Raw genomic sequence first — 9,352 nt, 5'->3', positions numbered from 1 at the left:
TATCAACTAAACCATGTCCGATCATCACGTGAGATGGAGTAGTTTCAATGGTGAACATCACTATGTTGATCATATCTACTATATGATTCACGCTCGACCTTTCGGTCTCAGTGTTCCGAGGCCATATCTGTTATATGCTAGGCTCGTCAAGTTTAACCTGAGTATTCCACGTGTGCAACTGTTTTGCACCCGTTGTATTTGAATGTAGAGCCTATCACACCCGATCATCACGTGGTGTATCAACACGAAGAACTTTCGCAACGGTGCATACTCAGGGAGAACACTTATACCTTGAAATTTAGTGAGAGATCATCTTATAAAGCTACCGCCGAACTGAGCAAAATAAGATGTATAAAAGATAAACATCACATGCAATCATAATATGTGACATGATATGGCCATCATCATCTTGTGCCTTTGATCTCCATCTCCAAAGCATCGTCATGATCTCCATCGTCACCGGCATGACACCATTATCTCCATCATCTTGATCTATATCAACGTGTCGTCACATGGTCGTCTCGCTAACTATTGCTATCGCATAGCGATAAAGTAAAGCAATTATTTGGCGCTTGCATCTTATGCAATAAAGAGACAACCATAAGGCTTTTTCCAGTTGCCGATAACTTCAACAAAACATGATCATCTCATACAACAACTTATATCTCATCACATCTTGACCATATCACATCACAACATGCCCTGCAAAAACAAGTTAGACGTCCTCTACTTTGTTGTTGCAAATTTTACGTGGCTGCTACGGGCTTAGCAAGAACCGTTCTTACCTATGCATCAAAACCACAATGATAGTTTGTCCAGTTGGTGCTGTTTTAACCTTCGCAAGGACCGGGCGTAGCCACACTCGGTTCAACTAAAGTTGGAGAAACTGACACCCGCCAGCCACCTATGTGCAAAGCACGTCGGTAGAACCAGTCTCGCGTAAGCGTACGCGTAATGTCGGTCCGGGCCGCTTCATCCAACAATACCGCCGAAGCAAAGTATGGCATGTTGGTAAGCAGTATGACTTATATCGCCCACAACTCACTTGTGTTCTACTCGTGCATATGACATCTACGCATAAAACCAGGCTCTGAAACCACTGTTGGGGAACGTAGTAATTTCAAAAAAAATTCCTACGCACACGCAAGATCATGGTGATGCATAGCAACGAGAGGGGGGAGTGTTGTCCACGTACCCTCGTAGACCGAAAGCGGAAGCGTTAGCACAACGCGGTTGATGTAGTCGTATGTCTTCACGATCCGACCGATCAAGTACCGAACGCACGACACCTCCGAGTTCAGCACATGTTCAGCCCGATGACGTCCCTCGAACTCCGATCTAGCCGAGTGTTGAGGGAGAGTTTCGTCAGCACGACGGCGTGGTGACGATGATGATGTTCTACTGATGCAGGGCTTCGCCTAAGCACCGCTACAGTATTATCGAGGTGGACTATGGTGGAGGGGGGCAACGCACACGGCTAAAAGATCAAACGATCAATTGTTGTGTCTAGGGTGCCTCCCTGCCCCGTATATAAAGGAGCAAGGGGGAGGTGCGGCCGGCCAGGAGGGGCGTGCCAGGTGGAGTCCTACTCCCACCGGGAGTAGGACTCCCTCCCTTTTCCTGGTTGGATTAGGAGTGGAGGGGGAAAGAGGAGGGAGACAGGAAGGAAAGGGGGGCGCCCCCTCTCCTTTTCCTATTCGGACTAGGGGGGAGGGGGCGCGGCCCTTCCCTGGCCGCCTCTCCTCGTCTCCACAAAGGCCCACTATGGCCCATTAAGCCCCCGGGGGGTTCCGGTAACCCCTCGGTACTCCGGTAAAATCCCGATTTCACCCGGAACACTTCCGATATCCAAATATAGGCTTCCAATATATCAATCTTCATGTCTCGACCATTTCGAGACTCCTCGTCATGTCCGTGATCACATCCGGGACTCCGAACAACCTTCGGTACATCAAAACATATAAACTCATAATATAACTGTCATCGAAACGTTAAGCGTGCGGACCCTACGGGTTCGAGAACTATGTAGACATGACCGAGACACGTCTCCGGTCAATAACCAATAGCGGAACCTGGATGCTCATATTGGCTCCCACATATTCTATGAAGATCTTTATCGGTCAGACCGCATAACAACATACGTTGTTCCCTTTGTCATCGGTATGTTACTTGCCCGAGATTCGATCGTCGGTATCTAAATACCTAGTTCAATCTCGTTACCGGCAAGTCTCTTTACTCGTTCCGTAATACATCATCCCACAACTAACTCATTAGTTGCAATGCTTGCAAGGCTTAAGTGATGTGCATTACCGAGTGGGCCCAGAGATACCTCTCCGACAATCGGAGTGACAAATCCTAATCTCGAAATACGCCAACCCAACAAGTACCTTTGGAGACACTTGTAGAGCACCTTTATAATCACCGAGTTACGTTGTGACGTTTGGTAGCACACAAAGTGTTCCTCCGGTAAACGGGAGTTGCATAATCTCATAGTCATAGGAACATGTATAAGTCATGAAGAAAGCAATAGCAACATACTATACGATCGAGTGCTAAGCTAACGGAATGGGTCAAGTCAATCACATAATTCTCCTAATGATGTGATCCCGTTAATCAAATGACAACCCATGTCAATGGCTAGGAAACATAACCATCTTTGATCAACGAGCTAGTCAAGTAGAGGCATACTAGTGACACTCTGTTTGTCTATGTATTCACACAAGTATTACGTTTCCAGTTAATACAATTCTAGCATGAATAATAAACATTTATCATGAAATAAGGAAATAAATAATAACTTTATTATTGCCTCTAGGGCATATTTCCTTCAGGATTGAGTAAGATCTTTCAAGTAAGTTGTCATCGGTGCATGCAATAAAAAATTGCTCTCTAAATATGTATGATCTTTTAGTGTGGAGAAAATAAGCTTTATACGATCTTGTGATATGGAAGCAATAAAAGCAACGGACTGCATAATAAAGGTCCCTATCACAAGTGGCAATATAAAGTGACGTTCCCTCACATTAAGATTTTGTGCATCCAACTATAAAAGCGGATGGCAACCTCTGCTTCCCTCTGCGAAGGGCCTATCTTTTATTGTCCTTTACCTTATGCAAGAGTCATGGTGATCTTCACCTTTCCTTTTTACATTTTATCCTTTGGCAAGCACATTGTGTTGGAAAGATTATGGTATATATATCCAATTGGATGTAAGGCATCATGAGCTATTATTGTTGACATTACCCTTGAGGTAAAAGGTTGGGAGGCGAATCTATAAGCCCCTATCTTTCTTTGTGTCTGATTAAAACTTTGAACCCATAAATATCGCGTGAGTGTTAGCAATTGTGAAAGACTAAATGATAGTTGAGTATGTGGAGTTTGCTAAATCAAAGCTCTGACATAGACTCTTCCTAAAAATAAGATGAATTGTAATTGTTTGATGACTAATAACACGGTTTGTTAGTTTTCAAGAAAGTTTATGATCTATACTTTAACATGTGAATAGTTTGTTACTTGATCATGCAAAGTTCTATGAGTTGAGCTACTGTTATGACATATAATGATGCTAGAAAAGGTGATTGAAATTATCATTGATCAAACTTATGCACCTGCTAGCATTCACACTTCATAAATTATTTCTTTTATCATTTACCTACTCGAGGACGAGCAGGAATTAAGCTTGGGGATGCTGATACGTCTCCAACGTATCTATAATTTATGAAGTATTCATGCTATTATATTATCTGTTTTGGATGTTTATGGGCTTTATTAAACACTTTTATATTATTTTTTGGGACTAACCTATTAACCCAGAGCCTAGTGCCAGTTCCGGTTTTTTCCCTTGTTTCAGTGTTTTGAAGAAAAGGAATATCAAATGGAGTCCAAACGGAATGAAACCTTCGGGAGAGTTATTTTTGGAACGGAAGCAATCCAGGGGACTTGGAGTGCACGTAAGGGAAGCAACGAGGAAGGCACGAGGCAGGGGGCGCGCCCACCCCCCTGGGTGCGCCCTCCACCCTCGTGGGCCCCTCGTGGCTCCCCTTACCGACTTCTTTCGCCTATATATCTCCATATACCCTAAAACCATCGGGGAATAGAATAGATCGGGAGTTCCGCCGCCGCAAGCCTCTGTAGCTACCAAAAACCAATCGGGGCCCTGTTCCGGCGCCCTGCCGGAGGGGGGATCCCTCACCGTTGGCCATCTTCATCATCCCAGAGCTCTCCATGATGAGGAGGGAGTAGTTCACCCTCGGGGCTGAGGGTATGTACCAGTAGCTATGTGTTTGATCTCTCTCTCTCTCTCTCGTGTTCTTGATTTGGCACGATCTTGATGTATCGCGAGCTTTGCTATTATAGTTGGATCTTATGATGTTTCTCCCCCTCTACTCTCTTGTAATGGATTGAGTTTTCCCTTTGAAGTTATCTTATCGGATTGAGTCTTTAAGGATTTGAGAACACTTGATGTATGTCTTGCCGTGCTTATCTGTGGTGACAATGCGATATCACGTGATCCACTTGATGTATGTTTTGGTGATCAACTTGCGGGTTCCGCCCATGAACCTATGCATAGGGGTTGGCACACGTTTTCGTCTTGACTCTCCGGTAGAAACTTTGGGGCACTCTTTGAAGTACTTTGTGTTGGTTTGAATAGATGAATCTGAGATTGTGTGATGCATATCGTATAATCATACCCACAGATACTTGAGGTGATAATGGAGTATCTAGGTGACATTAGGGTTTTGGTTGATTTGTGTCTTAAGGTGTTATTCTAGTACGAACTCTTGAATAAGATCGATCCGAAAGAATAACTTTGAGGTGGTTTCGTACCCTACCATAATCTCTTCATTTGTTCTCCTTTATTAGTGACTTTGGAGTGACTCTTTGTTGCATGTTGAGGGATAGTTATATGATCCAGTTATGTTATTATTGTTGAGAGAACTTGCACTAGTGAAATTATGAACCCTAGGCCTTGTTTCCAAGCATTGCAATATCGTTTACGCTCACTTATATCATTAGTTACCTTACTGTTTTTATATTTTCCGATTACAAAAACCTATATCTACCATCCATATTGCACTTGTATCACCATCTCTTGGCCGAACTAGTGCACCTATACAATTTACCATTGTATTGGGTGTGTTGGGGACACAAGAGACTCTTTGTTATTTGGTTGCAGGGTTGCTTGAGAGAGACCATCTTCATCCTACGCCTCCCACGGATTGATAAACCTTAGGTCATCCACTTGAGGGAAATTTGCTACTGTCCTACAAACCTCTGCACTTGGAGGCCCAACAACGTCTACAAGAAGAAGGTTGTGTAGTAGACATCAGACACTTGGGCAGCCAAGTTTCCAGATGAGGAGCTGCGTCAGAAGGAGAAGTGGAGTTCGTCTACTCCGGCACCTCCAGTGGAGGAGACTGTCCTATCTGATGAGGAGGAGGAGGAGGATGATGGGCCGAAGTATGTGCCCCCATCTGAGGAGCCCTCTTGGGCGAAGAAACTCAAGGAGAAGATGAAGCGTCTGTTCTGCCTTCAGGCCAAGGGCCAGTACAAGGCTCACAAGGAGGCCAAGATGGCTCGTCGCCTTGACAAGGCTATTATGAGACAGGTTGGCCTTGAGGCTCCAGATGGCTCCGAGGAGAGGATCACTAATGAGGAGTCCTGGATCAAAGTGCATTGCCCGTGATCTGACACTGAGGAGGACACCGGAGTTCATACTTCTCCCCGTGCTGCAGAGGTTTCTGAGGAGGAGGAGGAGGAGCATGACTGGTGATGCCATAGAGACCTACTACCATCGTGTGTTGTGTCGTCCCTTTTGATGTCTTGCTGCCAAAGGGGGAGAGTTAGGGATTTGCCTTAGGTCTTGTGTTGGCATGTGTGTTGGCGTGTTCGTGTTCGTTGTGTTCGTTCGTTTTCGTTCGCTTTCTTTCGGCTATGAGCAAGACCATATGGTGTAAGACATATGTGAACTACCCTATCCTATCTACTTTAGTATCAAGTACCCAATTATATTGTGAGATGCTTCTTTTTCAGCATTTATATTATTGCTCTCTGCTCGTCCTTGCTTAGTTGTACTTGTTGTTATTCTTATATGCAAGGATGTTACCTGACTACAAAATATAGGGGGAGTTTGATCCTAAAGATGTGCACATAGCCTTTCATGCTAATTCCTTGGTGCACATCTCTAGGGGGAGCCCGTCTATATTTTGTTAGAAGGGGGTTTGCTTACTTTCAGTTACTATTTTGTGCAAATCCCGTGTTGTCATCAATCCACCAAAAAGGGGGAGATTGTAAGGGCATATTTATCCCTTAAGTAGTTTTGGTGATTGATGACAATACGTTTGCGGACTAATCGTGTGCACTAAGTGTTTCAGGTGATCTAATATAAGGGCACTTTGCGATTGTTACCCCTTCAGGCCTTCACTTTGGACGGATTATTTTCCTTCGTTTCTTTTCGGTGGAATTGAGTCGTAGGGATAACCGTACTATCAAGAGGGGATCCTTTTCGGAAGAGTATGGGTGGAATCATCACGTACACATTTTCCTTGCACCCACACTGTCTTCCTGCCTGTTGGAGTTTCTGTGTTGTGCCGCGGGTACTACCGCTTGTTAGTGCCGCGGGTACTACCGCTCCTGCTGTGGTCTCGACTTTTTCGTGTCGGGTTTTCGTATAGGACCACGCAGGGGGCGGTAGTAGGGACGGCAGTAGGGCGCGGTAGTACCGCTCCTACTTCCGCTCCACTGCCGCTCTGCTCGCTGCCCTCCCCTGTTTTTCCAGTGGCTGTAGGAAGCGGCAGTACCTCCCTAGTGCGTGTACTTCTTCCTCCTTGGTCCTGTTTGTCCGTCTGCCTGCTTGCCACAGCGGTAGTGCCGCTGTGGCAGCGGTACTACCGCTCCAGCAACGGTAGTACCGCCCAGATGTGGGCTGCGGGCTGCATAACGGTTGGATGTGTCCCCCCACTATATAAAAGGGTCTTCTTCTCCAAGAAGACTCACCTCTTCCATCCCCAAACTCCATTATTGCTCCAAGCTCCATTTTCACCCGATCTCTCTCCCTAGCCAATCAAACTTGTTGATTTTCTAGGGATTGGTTGAGAAGGCCCGGATCTACACTTCCACCAAGAGAAATTTGATTCCCCCCACTAATCCCTTGCGGATCTTGTTACTCTTGGGTGTTTGAGCACCCTAGACGGTTGAGGTCACCTCGGAGCCATAGTCCATTGTGGTGAAGCGTCGTGGTGTCGTTGGGAGCCTCCAATTAAGTTGTGGAGATTGCCCTAACCTTGTTTGTAAAGGTTCGGTCGCCGCCTCCAAGGGAACCAATAGTGGAATCACGGCATCTCGCATTGTGTGAGGGCGTGAGGAGAATACGGTGGCCCTAGTGGCTTCTTGGGGAGGATTGTGCCTCCACACCGCTCCAACGGAGACATACTTCCCCTCAAAGGAAAGAAACTTCAGTAACACATCCTCGTCTTCACCGGCTCCACTCTTGGTTATTTCGTACATTTACTTGTGCAAGCTTATATTGTGTTGCATCTCTTGCTTGCTTGTGTGCTTGTTGTTGTTGCATCATATAGGTTGCTCACCTAGTTGCATATCTAGACAACCTACTTTGATGCAAAGTTTAATTTGAGAAAGAAAAGGCTAAAAATTGTTAGTTGCCTATTCACCCCCCCCCCCTCTAGTCAACTATATCGATCCTTTCAGTAGCCCATGTCAGGGCCAAAAGACACTAGCAAATTGGTGGGACCTATTCCCACCTTAGGCCACCGCCACGACAGTGAAGTGGACGCCCATGTCTCGACGCAGAATTGGCCATTGCCATTCCACACCGGTGCGGGTCCATCATATGTCGTTGTCGATGTCCCGATGCTAGAAGCCGGTAGTGAACTGCCAGTGCGCCTCTTGCTCATCAACGGCGGACTATGCCAGCGGCACCTCAAGCAAGCCTCCTTGTGCGGTGGCCGCTCCTCTCGTGGACGATTTTTTTTTGCGTCGCTAGGGATGGCCACATGCGACCATCATCACAGCGCCTGTAAATAGGCCGACACGCCTTTAGATGCGTTGTTGCGCCCCTTGATCTCCTTGTCACGTTCGTCTAGGCGACGCACTGACCAGCGGCCATCGCCACCGCCCTCTCTTTCCCTCGATGGATCAGGCCACCGCCTGACACTGTCGTTGTGTCCAACAGAGGCCGCCATCATCATGACTCTCAGCCGTGCACCTACACATCAGTTTCAGCACATGGTCTTGCTGACGGTCCCAACAATCTCATAACATCCAAGAAGGCCGCCGTCGCACACGGTGTGCCCCCTGTGGCAAAGCCGAGACCGCCACGATTACCATGCCAGCCTTGCAGATCGCGAACGGCAGTGCCAGCACTGCGCCGCCACGCAGCACCGACATGGTGCCTTGGTGAGTCTAGCCCTCGCCGTCCGGAGATGGGGCCTTGGGCTCCGATGAGAACATGGACGGCATCGAGAAGGGGGCTAACTATGCTGAGACGAGGTTGGCCGCCGCCATGCAGTGGCGGAGACAGGGGGGCGAGCAGGGGCCTGGCCCCCCCTAACGATTGAGTGAACGTTGAGTATACGCTAATATAATTAGCGATAGTGAAACGTACAGAATACTTGGCCTCCCCTATCTTGACGTCAATTCTAGAAAAATGGAAAACGGCCCATGTTAAAGCCCAATAGTGAAACGTTTTCAGGTCCATGGCAACATCCGATTGGGCAACTGTTCTCTGCTATCTCCTGCGCGTCGGGCATTATCTCCCGTGATTAGCCCCGCGCGGCCGCCGTCCTGTGCCCTTGCCGGCCGCATGCCCGCCTCTGCTCTTCCCACTCACGATCTGACTCTTACGGCGGCACAACGCACAAGCTGCTGCTCGTCGATTCTTCAGGATGTAGCCAATGAAATAGCAAGGTTAACACATCACACTTTCTACTAATCTCTCTCAATTCACATCTTGTATCGTTTCGAACATATTCATCAGATTTTTTTTATTTTGGCTATGTGATTTGTGATGCATCACTAGGGCATATGCACCCGCAATCATTCTAAAGCTTGGATCTGAAATATCGGTGAGCAGTGACGGTTGCCTAGAGTATGCCAACAACGACCAGCCGATCTACTTCTACCTAGCGACAAAGGGGACGAGCAGAGGCTAGATTTATTTCTCTAGGTATGTGTTCTGCCAATTTTGAATACTTTTGCCTAATACAACAAACAAAAAAGTTCTAATGTAATTACTGATGATTTGCCATTCAAATATTATTTTTGCTGGGATTTGCAATTCAAATATGTATAAATACAATGATTGTTCTTTCCATATGACAATGTTTTGTAGCAA

This window comes from Triticum aestivum, chromosome 5D (assembly GCF_018294505.1).
Source record: "Triticum aestivum cultivar Chinese Spring chromosome 5D, IWGSC CS RefSeq v2.1, whole genome shotgun sequence".
In the NCBI taxonomy this organism is placed as follows: Eukaryota; Viridiplantae; Streptophyta; class Magnoliopsida; order Poales; family Poaceae; genus Triticum; species Triticum aestivum.
The sequence above is the reverse complement of the archived record's forward strand: the minus strand, read 5'-3'. Positions refer to the sequence as shown.